Genomic DNA, 19,801 nt, shown 5'->3' with positions numbered 1-19,801 from the left:
ACAGCATGCATTTCTAAGACTGGATTCAACTGGGTTCATTGTAGCAGTGCTCCTATTTTTACAGATGACCTAAATAGTTTCTTCTATATTGTAGCTTTAATGAACTATAATTGACATACAATAAACTGCACATGTTTAAATTGTACAGTTTGATGAGGTTTGACATATGTATACACTTAGGAAATCATCACAATCAAAATGAGGAACATATCTGTCACACCAGAAACGTCCGTGTTGCCTTTATAATGGTCCCTCCCACATACCCAAACCACTCCTCCATCCCCAGGCAACTATGGATCTTCTGTCTCTCTAAATGATTTTGCATTTCTAGAATTGTATATAAATGAAATCATACAGAATGTAGTCAATTTCTGGCTTCTTGCGCTCACCGTAATTATTCGGAAAGTCATCCATGTTTTCACATATACAGATGGCTGAATAGAAGTAATAAGAGTGGATTTCCTTGCCTTGTTCCTGATCTTCTAAGGAAATCCAGCTACATATAAGGATATCTATAGGTTTTAATTACATCATCTTTATTAGGTTGAGGAAGTTTCCTTCAGATTTTAATTTGCTAAGAGGATGAATGTTGGATTTTTTTAAATGCTTTTTCTGCATCTATGGAGATGATCATGATATTTTTCTTTCTTAGCCTGCTACTCCGGTAAAGTACACTGATTGATTTTTCTTAATGTTAAGCCAACCTTGCATTCCTGGGATAAACCTTAGTTGGTCATGATTATTACCTTTTATGTAGGTTATTAGATTCAATTTGTTAAAAATTTGCATAAAAGTTCATAACAGATATTGTCTATAAGTTTCTTCTACCGTCTTTGGTTTTATTGTCAGGATAATGCTGGCATTAGAAAATAAATTAAGAAGTATACCCTCCTCTTTAATTTCCTGGAAGAGTTTATATAGAATTACTATTTTTTTCTTTAATATTTAATTTCTATTAGGGTAGAATTCCCTAGTGAAGTTATCTGGATTGAAGTTTCCTTGTGGGGATGATTTTAACTACAAATTCAATTTCTTTAATAGATATAGAGCTTTATAGATTTTTTTAAGTGATATTTGGTCATTTGTGTCTTTCAAGGAACCTAATCCTCTCAATTGTCTAATCTATTGACATAGGTTTGTTCATAATATTCTTTTCTATTTATAATTTGCATAGGATCTGTAATTATTTTACCTCTCTCTCATGCCTAATATTAGCAGTTTGTATCTTCTCTCTTTTCCTTCCTAAGCTGGCTGGCAGTTTATCAATTGCATTGATCTTAACAAAGAAGTTAGCATTTGATTTTATTAATTTTCTCTGTAGTTTTTGTTTTTATATTTCATTGATTTCTGTTTTTCTCTTTATTATTTTCTTTGTCTTCTTATATTAGCTTGCTTTGCTGTTCTTTTTTCTAGTTTTTTAAAGGCGAAAGCCAGAATCATTGTATTTTCTAATAAAGGCTTTTAATGCCATAAATTTTTCTCTAAGTACTGCTTTAGCCACATCTTATAAATTTTGGTATGTTGTTTTATTTTCATTTAGTTCAAAATAACTTTTAATTTGTCTTTTGATTTCTTCTTTGACCTACAGGTTATTAAAAAATATGTTATTTAGTCTCCATATATTTGGTGATTTTCCAGGTATCTTTCTGTCATTTTTAATTTAATTCCATTTGGTCTGAGAATATCCTTTGTATAATTTGTATCTTCGTAATTTTATTGAGATTTGCTTTATGCCCCAAATATGGCCTAATTTAGTAAATATACCATGTACACTTGAAAAGAATGTGTTTTCCTCTATTGTTAAGTGAAGTGTTCTAAAATGTCAATTAGGTCAAATTGGTTGATAGTGTATTTTAAGTTTTCTGTATCCTTACTGATTTTCTTTCTATTTGTTCTAGCAATTATTGAGAGAGGGTTATTGAAATCTCTCATTGTTACTGTGGATCTCTCTACTTTACCTTTCCTATTCTATCAGTTTTACATCATGTATTTTGAAGTCCTATAATTCAGTGCATGAATGTTTGGGATTGTTATGTTCTCTTTATAATTTGGCATCTTTATCATTATGAAATGAACTTTTTTATCCCTGGCAATATTTTTGTTGTTGTTGTTCTCAAATCTATTTCATCTGCCATTAATATAGCACCTGCTCCAGCTTCCTTTTGTTTAGTGTTAGCATGGTGTATATATTTTTTCAGTTCTTTTACTTTTAATGTCATATTTAATGAGTCTGTATAAAGATTTATCAATTTTGCTATCTTTTCAAAGAACCAGCTCTTGGTTTCATTGATCTTTTGGTGTTTTTTTTTTTTAGGTTATTTTTATTTATTTATGCTCTGATTTTTATTATTTCCTTCCTTCTTCTCACTTTGGGCTGTGTTTGTTCTTGTTTTTCTAGTTTCTTTAGGTTTAAGTTTAGATTGTGTATTTGAGATTTTTCTTGTATGTTGTCTTTTTTCTTCCCGCTTTTTATTTTTGGATGGTTCCTATTGTTGTGTCTGCAAGTTCACTAATTTTCAAATGTAATGTCTAATCTGCTGTTAATTTTATGCAGTGTATTTTTATCTCATACATTGTAGTTCTCATCTCTAAATGTTCAGTTTGAGCTTTTTTTTTTATATCTTCCATGTGTCTACTTACTATGTTCAATCTTTGTTCCACCTTCTTGAACATATGGAAAACAGTTATAACCATTTTATTATCATTGTCTACTAGTTCTGTCATCTATGTCATTTATGATTTTGTTTTTATTGATTTATTTTTCTTGTTATGTGTCACATATTTCTGCTTTTTTATATGCCTACTATATTATTTTATTTTTACTGCTGCTGTAACTAGTTACTATAAACTTATTATCTTAAAAAAAACATATTTATTATCTTACAGTTCTGTAGATTAGAAAGTCTCCCTGGACTAAAATCGAGGTGTCTTCAGGGCTGCATTTCTTTCTGGGGGCTCCAGGGGAGAATGTTTCCTTGACTTTTCCAGCTTCTAGAGGCTGCGAGCATTTTTTGACTAGTGGCCCCTTCCATCTTCAAAGCCAACAATGGTGGCTTGAATTTTTCTTACATCAAACCATTGTTCTCTTCTGCCTCCCTCTTCCTCTTTTTAGGAATCTTGTGGTTATATTAAGTCCTCTGGAATAATCCACGAAAATCTCTCTATTTTAAGGTCAGCTGATTAGCAACCCCAGTGCCATCTGTCCTCTTAATTTCCCTTTGCCATGACATATTTACTTGCTTGAGGATTAGCCTTTTATACCTGGTAATTTTTCATTGGTTGCCAGACACTGTGAATCTTATCTTTTTAGGTTCTGGATATTTTGGTATTATAAATATCCTTGAGTTTATTCTAGGACACATTTAAGTTAATTGGAAACTGTTTGAACCTTTTGAGACTTGCTTTTGTATTTTGTTATAAGAATTCAGAGCAGCCTTTAGTCTAGTAGGGCTAATTGTGCCTACTACTGAGGCAATACCATTCTGAGTATTCTGCCCAAAACCTGAATAATGAGGCTTTTCTTCTCTAGCTGATAAGATCACAAACTCTTCCCAGGCTTTGATTTCTATGGATTGTTCTTCTAATTCTTTTGGGTGGCTCTTTTCCCAGCCTTGGGTAGTTTTCTCACACACATATACTGCTCAGTTCTCAGCTGATGACTTGAGGTGGACCCCCTTTATATCTTTGAGCGCTATGTGTGTGTGTGTGCGTGTGTGTGTTTGTGTGTGTGCATGTGTGCATGCATGTGTGCATGTTATTGTGTGTGTGTGTATATGTGTGTGTATGTTATTCTGTGTGTGTGCATGTGTGTGTATGTATGTATGTTATTCTTTGTGTGGTGTGTGTGTGTGTGTGTGTGTATGTTATTCTTTGTGTGTGTGGGGTGTGTGTGTGTGTGTGTGTGTGTGTGTGTGTGTGTGGTCTCTTTTCTCCAATGTTCTGCCTTACAAACTCTAGTGGCCTTAGTCTCCCCAAAGTACCAACTACATCTTTAACCAGGGAGACTGCTGGGCTCTTGCCGGCTCCTCCTCCTCGCTCTGTAGCCGGGAAACTCTCTCATAGCCGCGTACTGGGCAGTCACATGGTTCATCTTGTTAATGTCCCTTCTCTCAGGAATCATTGTCTTGCACTGCCTGATGTCCAGTATCTGAAAAGTGCATTTCATATATTTTATCTGGCTTTTTTAGTTGTTTCAGGTGGGAGAGTATATCTGGCCTTTGTTACTCTCTCCTTGCTACGAGCAGAAGACAAACATTTGTTATTTGCCACATATTTCATTTTGATAAGGGCAAAAATGATACCCAAATATTTATTTAGCAACTGATAGGTCTTGGGCACTGACCAAACAGAACAGACGCTGTGCTAAAACAGTGATATGACCGCCCTTCTGTTTACCAGCTAAAGGTCAGTTCTGTGTGGTGGCGAAGCCCATAATCTGTCCAGTTCAGGCCGTTAGCATTGACCGCCCCAGTGAGACAGAAAGCTTGGCAGTAAGACTCGCCAGCGTTGGCGTTCCGACGCTTCCATTTCTAGCTGACCATTTGACCTAAATGTCCTCTGGTCCTTAAGTATCCCTGTGCTGTTGGGTCATGATTAAGTGTGACAAGGTATCTTAAGGTGCCTCACGCCTTGCCTGGCACCTAGAATACTCAGTAAAAATGAGTACACTTCCCCTTCCCAAACCTTCCTCCCTGATCCAGGTGGATTCCTCAAGATCAAACACAGCGTTCTGCTAACAGCAGATTGTTACTCAGAGGGCGGTTCACCCAACAGGAAAAAGAGACTGTACCTAGGAGCTGTTTGTGGGAACATAGGATGTGACGAATCAGGATTGTGAGGTGGGGGGGAAATTGGGTAGTGACACTATAACTAAGAAACCTCCCAGGCAGGAGAGTGTGAAGTCAGCCACGGGGAACGGGTGCCCACGGCTACAGGGGAGGCCTGTGCAAGACAGGCCCCCCAGCAGGTGCACAGGGGTGAGGCAGGGAGAGCAACCCAACTCAGTTGGATGAGCTTGGCGGGAAGCTGTCTGACCTGCAGACTTCCAACACATCCCTCTCTCTCAACTTCTTCAGGTGACCAGTTCAGAGCTGCCCTGGCACAGTCCTCTGACAAATGGTGGCAAGGGGTACAGTGTGAGGGATACTGTGGGGACTTGATTTCTCTGACATCATCCTCAGGGATTTGGATTCACCTCTTATGTGTATTACTTTCTTCTCATCATCCACTGTGAACGTGTCAGTCACGTAACTCTATGTACTGTCGGCCCTTTCATTTCATTTGGGGGTGCTTTTCAACACATTCAGACACCCTTTGTCACTTTTACTTTCTCTGACTATGTCAGTCGTCTGGAGACAGGAAGCCTGCACACTTGTCTTCCACCTTTTCGTGCCCCTAGCACTTAGCACGCACCTTGAGCATAAGTGCTTACTGGTGACAGTATTTAATGAGTGTGTTATGGAGTTCTTTGTTCAAGACATTGGGTGAGAGATGGAGCAGAAAAGGCCCCAGGATAAATCCTCATGGCACACATCTGATGCGTCCTCCCAGTTCGTCCTGTTTCGGTTTAGTTTAACTTAGCTCTGTTTGTTCAGTAAACACTTTATGCTGAAATTATTCACTTTACTCATGCCTCTGCCCCCTCTCTCTGTGACGGGAGAAAGTTAAATACCTGTGATAAAGTTTCCAGATTCTTTTGACTGACTTAACAAATGTCTTTGGAAAAAATGATGATCCGTTTTTGTTACAGCCAAACACACGAGCAAACATAATCGAGTAAGATGATGCCCAAGCAAGCATTTCTCTTCTGGCTTTTCTGGCACACGTCAATTCCTTGTTCAGTTGCAGGTATAGCTTAGCTAGTCCCTGTGCTCCACCCTGATAAACCAGCCCTCCACACAATGGCGCCTTTGATGGAAACCTGTCGGAGGCTGGCTGATCTAGAATGCCCCTGGAATTGAGAAGAGGAGAAAGATATATAATAACATAGGTGAAGAAAGATGAATAAAGCACCCAACAGTCTTCCACCCCCAAAATGTCATTTGGTAAAAGCAGTAAAATCAACTAGATTGAAAAGCGTGGCCCCAGCCCCGAGGGGCAGCCGCCCTCTGACTTGGGTTTGCATTTGCAAAGTTCCCTGTGCTTGGGTTTGACGGCGCTGTGGCTCCACTAGACGGCTACTTGCAAAGAGGAAAGCCACTTGTAATTCCGAGTGTGGTCAGGCTTGTTTCAGGATGATGGCACAGGTGCGGTGGATGTCGCCCTAACTTCGTGGTCACTTTCAAGCGCAGCTCTGTGCTTGTGTGTCTGTCATGGTGCCCTGAGCGCCTCAGGCCAGGGGTCCTGACTCCCCCTGTGCTCCGAGCATCTAGCATATCACCTGGCTACCGTGTAGATGAGTAATAAATGTTGGATGAGAAAATATCCCAGAGGGACCGGGGGCAGTATGTCACCCATCTCCTCAGCTTTTCCAGCAGTAAACCTTACTTGATGGCCCTAACATGGCGGGAGAATGGTACCGTTCTGCTGAGACCAGGACCGTGGGTGACAGTGAGAAGAACAAGGACACACACACACACACACTCCCTCCCTCGCCCACCCGTCATGGTTGTGTATACTTTTTTAAAGAACAATAACTTATGAGATAATACATTGGGTTCTCTTCCTGCACGAGATAAGCTCTTAGCATATTGTGGAGCCCAGAGGCCTTTGAAGTAGGAAACCCTAACTGTAATTTACATTTGAGTATTGATTTCTTGTTTGAGAGTCGCTGGCCCACAAGTGCCCATCCTAGAATTTGGCATCCCCGATAACAACGCGAAATGCTCAGGGCAGATAGCCTCGCCCCTGAGACGAGGAGCCTGAGGTGGACATGGGACTGAGCCGCAGATATCATGCCTCCCAGCTCTTGCCCTCTGCCTGGGCCTCCCTGGACCCCACAGGCAGCGAGGCCGTCACTGCAGCCAGGACGGTTCGGCCCACAGTCTGCCTCGCCTCCAATTCTAGTGATGCTTTGGCACATGTCTGTAGTTGAGACTAAAAATCTCAACTTCCTCATTCATCTGTAAAGGGGGGTGGGTCTTGGAGAGATGTAATGAGGACTAGCTTATTAAATGGTTGAAAAAGGATTTTGGAAATATAGTATCGTATAAAGGCTTTGGAACAATTCAGTACCTCTGGGAGTGAGAACGAGATGTAGACCCCCCCGAATGAAGAAAAAAGTTATTTTGAATTTACAACTGAACAGAAAATAATTAATTTCAAATGAAAACCTGGGTGATAGTCTCTGCTGTTAACCTTGAACTTCCTGTGGGGGGGGGGGATGTTTGGAGTATCTTTTTTTGTGGAGGAAAGGAAATTTCTCAGGAAGTTGCCAGAAAAGACAGGCTATCAGAAAGTCTGATTTGGCCCTGGTGCTTTCTCAGTTAAAATGCACACCAACATGTAGTAATTAAACCTGGCCGGGGCCTCAGGCATAATGGAGAGTTTTTAAAGCCTGGCACCGCTCAGTTTTAACTCAGTCTTGTGTCCACACAACATTTTAGACAACAAAGGACCGCACACATGACGGTGGTCCCATAAGATTATAACGGAGCTGAAAAAGTCCCATCTCCTAGTGACGTCATAACCATCATAACGTCATAGTGCAACTCAAACTCATTACCCACATGTCTGTGGTGATGCTGGTGTAGAGCAACCTGCACTGCCAGGCGTGTAAAAGTAGCACATACAACTATGGACAGCACGTAATGCCCGATGAGGATCATAAAGGACGATGCTATTGGTTTATGCATTTACTATTCTGTATTTTCATCATTACTTAGAGTGGACCCTGTATGCTTATTGAAAAAAAGCTTGCTGTAACACAGTATGCCGTGTTATGCCAGCAGCAGCCTCATACATCTTCTGTCTTACCATGTCTCTTGATTGTATCGTTTTTCTCTTGTGCCTGATGTAATCTCATGTTGTTTTATACAGTAACATGTACAGTCCTGTAGCCCAGGAGCAACAGGCTGTACCATATATAACAAAGTGTGCAGTGGGCTGTACCATCTAGGTTTGTGTATGTACACAGCATGATGTTCACACAGCGATGAAATCGCCTAACAGCACATTTCTCAGAAAGCTCCTCACCATTAAGCAGCACATGACTGTATTAAAAACACGTGTGTGTGCATGTGTATGTGTGTAAAGAAGCTGAATAACATAGACATACTCATTCAAGTTAATAAAATGGGATTGCGAAGGGAAAATCCAAGTTCAGGGGGGAAGCGGATAATGCCAAATATATGAATGAACACAACTGGCGTGTGTGGGTGTAATACCTAATCTTCCTGGCAGAAAAAACAGAGCGAAAACAGCTCTGAACTCTGGAATTCTCATTTCCAGTTCAGACACAGAAAAAAATCTTGGGTCCTTGAGGGTAAGAAGAAGTTTGTTGCCTAATACTAACCTATGGGAGAAATTTCTCCTGTGGGGAAACTGTGGGACACTCCCTCCTCGGTTTTCCAAGGAGACCCTCTTAATTTCCACCTAAAGAACTACTTCTTAAAATTAGGATGCATAGTAAAACATTAAGTTAAAAAGCAACAGAATATTCGGGTTTGCCTTTCTTTAAAGGAAGGCCACTGAGGCAGTGCTGTATTATGTATACCGTGTAACACACCCATGTGTAGTTATGCATGCAAAAATATACATAATAGTCATCCTTAAAGGGATAGCTAATATGTATGTTGTGCTTCCCATATACCAGGCACTCTTTTAAGCTCTTTATATGTTTTAACTCATTGAATCCTCACAACCGCCCTATCAAGGTAAGTATTATATTTCATCCTCTTTTTGCAGATTAAGAACCTAGGCGTAGAGAGGCTAGTCAGCTGGGCAGGAGGGTTGAACCTGCCCTTGAACCTAACACTCAGACTCCCCCTCACCGGTCTTTCTCTGTGATTTCTCTCTTCTTCTTTCCATATTCAACTCTCTCTTCTCCTTATTTCCTCATTCCTACCCACACTCGACATCTCGTTTCTTTCCTCCATCTTTACGTTTCCCTTAGCTGACCGTAATGTAAAATTGAAGATAGTGTTTATTGAATATGGTTTACGCTTCCTATTTATACTGTTAATGGTAGATGAGCTAGCATCTTAGTTTTACCTCTTTCGTAAGCTTGTTTTGATTATGTAGCATTTTACTTATGTCACTGTCAGATTATAGCATTGCCCTGTGACATGAAAGGAAACCGTCATGAAAAGATGCCCATTTCCAAGTGTTTCCAAGCTGGTTGACCTTACGTGGATTTACATGAGACTCTGCCCACCCTCCTACTTCTCTGTATCATTCATTTAAGATCGGGTCTGTGTTTCTGCAGCCACGAGCTGGCAGGAGGGTGAATACAAGGGCTGTGTTACAGGTGCTGTATTACCGAGCACGCACAGACCAGTTCTGCGAGTGAATTCTGTGATGCTGAGCTCACCCTCACTCCCTGTGCCTCTTTCTCTCATTGTCTGTTCCATGTAAGTATCAATCATCCTCATTCTCCAGTGATAATAAGAGGCATCATCACTAGCAGAAACCCTCATGGCTCTCAGTGCTCAGTTAATAAGGTAAATAGAAAGAAGGCCAGACGTCATTTGCTATAGAATCTTACATGAATTTACAAGTATGTGGTGACATTGCGGATTGAATAGCCAGAAAGTTTGTTGTCTTGTCCCTTTAGTGTGAACTCTGTGAATTTTGAAATTTATTTCATTCAACAGGTATTTCTTTTAGGTGATGCTGTGTGCCAAGGACTGTGTTGGACCTGGTGGATAAGGTGGTGATTAAGTCAGCCTAGTGTTGCCCTTGGTCACACAGTCTAGTAGACAAGCTAAATTAATTAATATTAGGCTAGTCTATGATTTAAAAACAATACGTGATTCGAAGTTTCATTGAGCAGCACTCGTGATGTTTATTTTTAAAATAGGCTCTATTTTCTCTCCGCGTCCACAGCTATATGCTGACCCTATTTAAAGAAACCAACTGTGTGTTGCTTTAATGCCTTCAAACAGTAAGTTTAAATTAAAACCTACATAAATTGTTTAAAATAATACGAAGTGAATGTTTTCTTTGAAGCTAAATATTGAATAAGCTTTCCTTTGTTCTTGTTTAAATTTATGAGATGTTACCTGTTTCCCCCAGATGCCTTTGTAAACTGAAATCAAGGTTGATAAGTGAAATCGCAAGGTGATCCCCTCCACCTTGCCTCAGGAAGATACAGGTTTCATGGGGAACGCCTCTGTGAAGATGTTTACATGCTGTGAAATTCACCTTTGCGGTCATGACCACCAACGGTACTGGGCTTTATATCAATATGATGCTAGGCTTCTACCCTGACTTAAAGAAAGGAGGCAGTTCTGCAGAGCAAGGAGGCATTGAATGACTGAAAGAAATGTGTTGATATAAACAATTTAGGCTTTCAACATATACCTGGTGTGTCCCCACTCCTTAGAAAGATAGATAAGTGGATAGGTAATTAGAATTATCTAATTAAAGAGTGCTTCTTATGTGCTTGACTGAATATTTAAAAATGTTTCTCAAGACTCAATAGGGTTTCACCTCCACTTTCTGCCTTGTGCCAGGAGCCTGTCAGTTGGGACAAAGCCGAGAACACCGAGAATCTATTCAGTTCTTTTCTTTTTTTTTTAATTGTTATATAACAACAGCCTTGCTGTACAAAGTCACATAACATCATACAGAAAGAAAATTAATCATCAGCTAATGAGACAGGAATATGAAAAGAAGTTTCAAAGAAGTAATTTAGAGACCCCAATTAGGGCCTATTCTCGTGGGTCTCCCGTAGGCATCACTGGCTGGTCCCAGTTTAGGGCTGTGAGCAGGGCAGGGGGGTTGGGGTGGAGGGAGGCGAGGGCAGGGAAGGAGGGAGGAAGATATAGAAGCTACAGCTTCTGGGCACACAAAGAAGCTTTCTCAATCTCTCCAGATGAGAACTAATGAGAACCTCGATAGCCATGGGGTCAAATAAAATGAGGATGTAGAAAACCTTTCAAAGGTAGGCCTGTCTGAAAGGTCTTGGCATGTGATGGGACGTGGCTGCCTATTGATGTTTTATACTAGGAACTTAGAGGAAGGGGAATTACCATTGAAAGAAATAGGCAAACCCCGTGGTCACTTAATCTACCCGAGAGTGTCTCATAGGAATGGAACAGGACAGATGCCCCGGATATTGTCACCGGTTTGCTGTGGGTACTTCCACACAACATGTGGAAACATGTGGAAACGTGCCAGCAGGCCACAGAGGACGGAAGTTAGTTGGCATGAGCCACCAACACAAGGAATTAAGAGTTACCCCACATGCAGTGATTCTCGGCAATTCTCAAAACTGGGAATCAACAACAAAGGGTTCAAAAGTCAATGTCAGGGGATGGAGCCTACATGAATTTGTCTAAGAGGATCTTTTCTGCTGTGGCTGAGTGTGCCCTGCAAAGCGAAATGTGCTGGTGAATTGTAAGGGACAGGAGCTGTAAGAAAGGGTCGTCCTGCCATTGTATAGCTATTCCCAGCCAGGGAGAGAATATTTGAGACAGGAAGAGAAGAACCTAAGAAGCAGATTTTGGCATATTCAATGGAAAGTGCGAACTCGTTTCATTTCAAAATGGCAACCTCAAAGTTGCGTAATGGCATCCTACAGAGATAAGACATGTGTGGTTTCGTTGAATGACGTCATTGACGGGTGTCAACTGTGAGGGGACTGTCAAAAAGACTCGTGTAATGAGATGATGTGACACTCTGAATACAAAGCAAGCATTCAAGTGTGACCACTGTGTTTTAGTCATAATATATCAAGTCAGTGAAAAATATACAGCGGAGAATTCAGAAGCTAGAGAGTACTGCTAATCACAGAGATCAGCTTCTATGTGGACTGTTTCTGGGAATAACCTTAAATATCTTCAAAGGCAGGTTTTATTTTCTTTATTTTTTTTAAAATTAAGTTTATTGGGGGTGACGTTGATTAATAAAATTATATTGGTGCTAAGTGAACAATTCTATAATACGTCATCTATGTATCACATTGTGTGCTCACCACCCAGAGTCAGTTCTCCTTCCATCACCATGTATTTGATCCCCTTTACCCTCATCTACCATCCCCTCCCCCCTTATCCTCTGATAACCACTAAACTATTGTCTGTGTCTGAGTTTTTGCTTCTTTATGTGTTTGTCTTATCTGTTTGTTGCTTTCAGTTTTATATCCCACATATGCATGAAGTCATATGGTTCTTGATTTTTCCTGTCTGACTTATTTCACTTAGCATAATAATCTCAAGATCCATTCACATTGTCACAAAAAGCAGTATTTCATCTTTTCTTATGGCCGAGTAGTATTCCATTGTGCATATATACCACATCTTCTCTATCCTATCATCTATGGAAGGAAGCTTAGGTTGTTTCCATGTCTTGGCCACCATGAATAATGCTGCAGTGAACATAGGGGTACATGTATCTTTACAGGCAAATGTTTTCAATTTTTTTCTGGTATGTACCCAGAAAAGGGATTGCTAAGTCATACTGTCACCTCTGTTCTTAATAGTTTGAGGCCCATCCATACTGTTTTCCATAGTGGCTGCACCAGTTTACATTCCCACCAGCAGTGTATGGGGGTTCAAGAAGGACAGCCATGTGGAAGGCTACGGGAGGCAGGGTGCTGAGGCTGGCTGCGGAAGACGCAGCTGTTCCTGTGAGCTTTCATCATGGGTCTGACCAGTAACGAGAGGGAAGATCGTTAGGCCTGGGGGAGAAGCCCAGGAATGCAGAACAGGGTCAGGGATTTCATCCCAGGATATCAGGACCTGAGTCAACATACTGAGGCATAAATCTCTCACTGTGGAAACCATTAGAAAATGGAATGGGCCCTCTTGGTCAATGGTGAATGTATTGTCTCTGGACATGTCCTGAGGAAGACAGGATGGACAGACGTGCCTTGATGAGGCAGCAGGACTCTTGGTTCTAATTCCAGCTGCACCCTTAACTGGCTGTGTGACTTTGTGCAAGTCTCTTACCTCGTGTACCTTGCCTCAATTTTCTCATATCTCAATCAAGAGATTTCCTAATCAAGGATTAGGAAACGCCCAAGTCTCTTTCAGCTTTGGAATGTCATGACCTTGGGTAACTCCCCGTGCTTCCTCATCAAAGTGAACCCCCCCATGCCTGCCTGGCATCTACCAGCATGGCTCTTACGCCTTAGCTGTGAGGCCCATTGGGCCTGAAGTGAGTGTTTCAGCAAGTCCAGGAAACACAGAGCGGCTTACTTGGAGTGTGACAGCTCAGGCCTCTGTACAGAAACTGCTCTGGCATCGAATTCAGATCACCGCCCCCAGTGTCAGTGGATTTTGCCGAAACTTTGACAGGCTCTCGCCTCCTGCTCACTCAAAACGTACTTGGTTTTTGAGTGCATGTTTCATGTGCAAGTTGCTGGAAAGATCTGACAGGCTTCTTTTTGCAGTCAGCTCTTCTCTGTGCCAGATTTTGGTGAGAAGTTTTGAAATCCCCTTCACTCTGCATCTTGTCATAGTTTCAAATATGGACACATACCTCCTCACTCAAGTCGATAGCACTGAAAGTACTGTGGACGGTTGCATTCCTCTATTCAGCCGGCATTGCAATCAGGTCAAAGGAGACGGAGGGGTTTCCTGAGGGACTGAGGTCTTTGTTTATGATGTGTGTGCAGCGGGCCTCCAGAAGCTCGCGATGGATACCCATTTTGGGTTTGAGTGGAAGACACAGCTCTGAATCTCTGAGAGATCACTGAAGCATTTTTAATTTTACTTTCTTAAAGGTTCCACTTGTAGGCCTTCACTTACCCTATGAAGTACACTGTTAACTTATAATCTGTACGGTTGATTTGTTCTCAATAAATATGTAGCAGTCTTGCAGGTTTGTTTTTTGTTTTTTTGTTTTTTTCACAAAGGGAGAACATAAGAGCAATTCTGCCTCCAGGGGACTGATTTTGAGCATTTCTTCAAAGAGAACCTTTAGAAATATCTTTGCATTTATGATCCTAATGGGTATATTTTGGGACTCCCTTTTCTACATGCCCAGTGCATGTATAGAACTCATCCTTTTCAAGACTCATGTCAGCTGTCACCCCCTCAAGGATTCCTTCTGTGACACTATCCCCCATAGAGTTTCTTAGGGCCGCTATAACAAAGGACCACAAACTGGGATGGCTTAACACAGAAATGTGTTCTGTCACAGCTCTGGAGGCGAAAACTCCGAAATCAAGGTGTTGGCAGGGCCAGCCTCTCTCTGAAGACTCCAGGGAAGAACCTGTTTGATGCCTTTTTCTTAGTTTCTGGGTTTTGTTAGCTGGCCTTGGCGTTCCCTGGCTTGTAGCTCCATATCTCCCATCACTGCTTCCATCGTCACATGGTGTTCTCTCAGATGCCTGTCTGTGTCGCTTCCCCTCTTTTTAGAAGGACACCAGTCACATAAGAGAGGGCCCACCCTAATCAACTATGACCGCATCTTGATTACATATGCTAAGACCCAAGTATTTCCAAATAAAGTCATATTCACAGGTTCCAGAGGAGTTAGGACTGAAATATATCCTTTCAGGGGGACAAAATTCAACCAATAACCCCTAACCAGACTGGTTTTGATGCCTCCTTCTCTGTGTTTCCGTAGCACCTTTGTAAAATGTCTCTTAACAGTTATCCAACTGTATTGTCATTTTCTGGTTAGTTGTGTCTGCCACTTGGCTCTCACGTCCATGGAGGAGACACTCATACCCGACAGTGTCTTTGCAGGCCAAGTCCCTAGCAAAGCATCCAACACCGAGGAGCCGCTCCGGTGTTTGTCAACTGAAACAGGCCATCATCATTGTGATCCTTTGTGTGTAATCAATGTTAATAACGTATCTATGTAAGGGAACATAAATGTTTATTTTATGTAAATATATATATAAATGTTGGATAGAATTGCTACCATTTATTATATATTTGCCTTATGCTGGATATTATGTTAAACACTTTGGGGGTTTTTTAATCCCATTTAATACTGACAAGAATGTTAAAATTGAAATATGATTATCCCCCATTTTACAGATATTATAAATCAGACTTAGAAAGATGAGTTAAATTTCATGAGGTTACACAGCCAGTATGAGGGAAACCCAGGACCTGGTCACAAGCAGATTTGACTGCAGACTTGGGCTCATAATACTTCGAAATACTGCCTTCGCCAGATTGCCTTCTCGGATGCTCCCGTTTCGTGGAGGTAGTTTGCCCGGCGTTCATGTTCACAGTCACCTGATGATGAAGACACTGAAGCCCAGAGAGATTAGGGTACCAGTCAGCCTCAAGGTCACCCCGCTGTGCCCACTTCCTTTTCCTTCAAGATCACCTGTTTAAAAACTACTTTTCTTTGTTCATCATAAAGTGATTTTTAAGAATATTGGAGAAAAGGAGGACGTGGAATGAAAAAAGCTTGACTTCGATAGTCCATGAACTTAACGGATGTAGAAGAGCAGGGCCTGCAAATGGCAATGGGACACTGTTGTGGGAAGCAGTTTCTCCGTCCTAACGTCCCAGGAAACAGAGTATCCTCCTGTGTCCCATGGTTTCTCTGTTGAGAGATGGGAAGAGCCTATTTTGAGCCAGTCATTCCCCCTGAGACAGGAGGAGCAGCTGCAGGTGTGTCAGCGCTCCCTCAGCCCATCTCTCTGCCCTGTACAAGCCCTGGGCTCCGGCTGCCCCGTGCTCAGCATCCCCTGCATGTGATGTCTCATCTGAGCCTCAGGTAGGAGGAAGCCCCGCCCTCTGAGACTCAGCACTAGCAGGCTCTGCCCTGGGCCCCAGCACTCATAGTGGGGTATCTGCCTCCGTGACGAAGCCCCGGGCCTCAGTTTCTGGATCCTATCTTGCTTCTCCACCCGAGTCACAGCTCAGGTAACCTGCAAGATTCCCTGGCATTTCTTGACCTGTGACACCGCAGTGTTATTGCCAGACCTCAGGTTCCCCTGGACTGAGTAAGAGCCCTGGACCAGGGTGGTTCAGGCCCAGTGACCTGCGGACAGAGTGCCCTGGCCCAACTGACCTGCCTAGACTTGTGTTCTGTCTGCTGCTAACTGTCCCTAGCCAGCACTAGACCTGCAGTGCTACCATGTGACTTGATTACCGCCTCTTCTCTCATTGTTCTCGGGGAGGACTGTGCCTTGCTTTCTGGGCCACACTTGTGCTGGCACTGACAGCTTCCCTCTGCCCCCTCAGATGCATCCCAACCCAGCCCAGCGTCACACTCACACCTAACTCACTTATGCCCAGCCTGGACTGGAGACAGGTCTCTACTATCTCTCTTTCAAATAGGGTCTAGTTCTCACCTCACATATGAGACTCGTTACTAAGGCATCGACTGGAAAGGACAGAAGAGGGACAAGCCACTGCCAGGGTCAGCAGACAGACAGAGCCGGTGTGGGGGTGGCAGCACAGCCAGCACGAGCCTCTGCCCCGGCAGAGCGCACATCTGATTTTCAGTGGCTGCCATGACAGAATAAAACCAAAATGCACCGGCTCGAAGGGCCGGGTCCCTTCTGATGTGATCTGTCTCTCCATAGTGGCCTCACCATGCTGCAGTCCTGGGCCATCATTCAGAATTCCCCAGGCCACTCGGCTCTCCCTCAAGGCCCTTCCTGGATGGCTCTGTTAGTCCTTTGAGCCTCAGATCACATGTCTCAACTCTTCTTTTCAGTTTGTCGGCCATCCTTCATGCTCTTCTCAAACCCTGTGATTTTTCCCAAGCAGGGAACACATTACCGTTACCTCTGTCACTGCGCATCCTGGAAGAGGATGTGCCCAGTAAAGAGTGAGTGAATGAATGAATGAATGAATGAATGAATGAAATCACCTTGTCTGTAAAGTCCTGACTATAAAACCCCAACCCGCTCTCTGAAAAACGCCCATCTAATTGATAAAACACTGGACTCTGTGTGAATCAGTAAGCAGGGTACCTGTTTCTGTTTTTATCTTGTCCAGCTGGGAAAAAAACAACAAGAGAAACCTTTGTTGAGCTCGGCCTGGCCACCTCTGTGCTTGCAGTCAGCAATCCAGAGAGGAGCTGATGGGGCCGCAGCCTTTGAAATATATAACCTTTCCTCTTGTTTCAGCACAGTTCCGAAAAGGAAGTTCTATAGACTTAATCGGATTCTCTCTTGCTGGAATTTAAGCTTCCTTCCTCCTTTCCCTGAGTGGAATTATAACTCATTATCTCTGCCGTTCACAGGGGCACCTTTTCTAAGCGGGACAAGGAACCGACTCTTAGAGTAAGCATTCTCTCCTCACCTTTGTCTCCTGTGCGTTTGTCTTTCACAGACTCGCAAAAACTGTGCATTTGCTTTAATGACTTAGTACATAATAGGCTCCTGTGTTGTTTGAGAAAACAATTTCCATCTGTTCATATATTGTTAAAAAGTAATGGGTTCTCTTAAAAGAAAAAAAAAAGTTTAATCCTTCCCGACTTCCTTCCTCCGATACTTAATTTCAGATCCTTTGAGGTCCAACATAATTTAAGTGTTAAATCCTTTCTAAGCTCTTTTCCAGCTACTGCACTCGCCATGCAGATTTCATTAAACCTCATAGCGTCTTCATATGGATGTCTCAGAAAAAGCAAAGTAACTCTTGCTGCATATTAAAAGGTTTTGCTCAAGAGAAGTGTCTTTCGTCCAGTTTCTGAAGACGTATTTATTTGGCCTTCAGAAAAGAAACCGGAAGTGCGTTAAAACTGAAGAAGAATGCAAGCCCCGGGCCTCTCACCTCATCTCTGGGAAACATCTGGTTATTGTCATTCACAGGGTTTGCAGCCCTGAGTGGTTTCAGCCTTCACTCGCCTTGTGCTGGCAAACAATAGTGAGGGCCAGGCTAGGAAACAACCAGATGAGGCTCGTGTAGGGAATGAGACTAAACAACGGCATCAGCGTGCTGATATTCCCGGTTTCCTTTCTATTGTAATATATTCACCTTGGAAGCCAGTATGTGATTTCGGTGACGATGACATTGAAAACCATTGTATTCTGGAGTTTCTTTAGAATTGGCATCTGGATCAGAAGCCTGTGTCTTGGTTATTATTATTATTTATTTTATTCTCTTTTAAGAGTAGAGTACATTTCTAGTCGTGGCATGTATTCGGTGAATAATCCAGTTGGATCATTCCAGGTGGAAACTTCGAAGTAGTTCAAAGAGACATGCTTAAATTAAATGTGGATCTGACACCTGGGCTCTCGTTGTAACTCTACTATGTGTTTGCTTTGTGATGCTGGAAATGTCACTTAACTGCTCTAAGACTCAATTTCTTTACCTGTAAAGTGGGAAGACAACCTGTGAAATAACCCCAGTCTGCGTCTTGTCTCTCTGACGTCCAAACATTGATGTCTTTGTATATCCCTTGGTTCTGGGAACCATCAGTACAGAGATCTGCAGTCCTGGAGTGCCTGTGCTCCAAGACGTTATCCAGTCAACAGTCCCACGTTACAGATGAAGAAACTGAGAACCATCATTATACAGGAAGTCCTGGAATGTCAAGGTGGTTACTTTCAGAGAGGGCTTATTTAGCATTCATATTTAGGGTTAAAAAAATCAAAACAAAAAAACAAAACAAAAAGAAAAACCCAGCATTTACTGAAGCCCCAGTGGTATGCTATCAAATTAAACGGGTTTCTAATAAATGGGACAGCAGTCTTCTTGGGGATATTGGTCAGGAACACCCTGCTATTCTGTTCAGCTCAGAGGAGTGGAAGTACCCAGGGTGGCTGGAGGAAAGTTGTAATAAACTTTTTCCCCGAAAGGGAAAGCTTATGCTGGTCCTTCCGTGTGCTCCGAAATGGCTCAGTAAACCCAGGTGCAGTTGTCATTTTACCTGCCTCCGAGCTTACGTGACGTTTCAGCACAGGTAAGCAGAGAAGCTGTGCAGGGGCCGAGGCACAGGCTGTATGTGAGAACCACAGAGAGGGAGGGGCAGGAAATAGGAACAGAAATGACCCATGAGGAGGAGAGAAAAAAAGACAGGAAAGTGAGACAAGAGAAGGGAATTTCATCCATGAGGACTGAGGTGGAGTGTCACCGTGACTATGGCTGGTGGCATCTGTGCCACTGTTTGTTTACCTAGAAACAGTGTCACACCACCAGGGAGAGTATATCTGTTTCCTGCAAACAGAAAAACTCTCAGGAGAGGAGTCCCTCCCAGCTACTCTAAAAACTACTCAGTACATTTTAACAGTCCCTGCTCTTAGAAAAGTCTTACTTATTTAAAAAAAAAAAAAAAGCCCATGTGTCTATAGGTCACCTTTGAAATAACTTGCTTCATTATCACAGTAAAGCAATTCAGTGTTTACATTGGAAAACTCATTCTTTTTGCCTCCTTCCATTTTTTATAAAGGGCATAAATTTGTTTTTTTAAACAGGGAATAAAGATTTCAGAAGGGTGGTCAATTTGCTGATTGAATTACAGGATGAAAGTGTGATTATCCAATAAAAGTTACAAATGTATATAGCTAATTTTATGCCTGCATGTATCTAACCCAGACATAGTAATTATAATCACTGGGTTTTTTTTCTTATTTCCTGGGGGAAATAGATTAGGTTGGACCTGAATACATCATTATAAAATATGCACATGTAAATTGAACTTTTCTAAATCTAGGTCAATTGGATAAGAAGGCTCTTTTGATTAAAGCCCGTTGACAATTAGATTCACAGGGCACTTCAATGTTAAATGATATTTCTCCCCCTGCCCCGGGTCATAAAGCAATGTAAATAACATGCCA

General features: G+C 42.1%; 1 protein-coding gene across 8 annotated transcripts in view; it reads left to right on the top strand.

Moving 5' to 3' along the window:
- Positions 1-19,801, top strand: part of ENOX1 (ecto-NOX disulfide-thiol exchanger 1) — a 524,830-nt gene that overhangs the window by 366,273 nt on the left and 138,756 nt on the right. The gene's annotated exons all lie outside the window — the stretch shown is intronic.

The sequence above is a fragment of the Hipposideros armiger genome, unplaced genomic scaffold (assembly GCF_001890085.2).
Source record: "Hipposideros armiger isolate ML-2016 unplaced genomic scaffold, ASM189008v1 scaffold_139, whole genome shotgun sequence".
Taxonomy (NCBI): Eukaryota; Metazoa; Chordata; class Mammalia; order Chiroptera; family Hipposideridae; genus Hipposideros; species Hipposideros armiger.
This window is presented reverse-complemented; position numbering and strand designations above follow the sequence as displayed.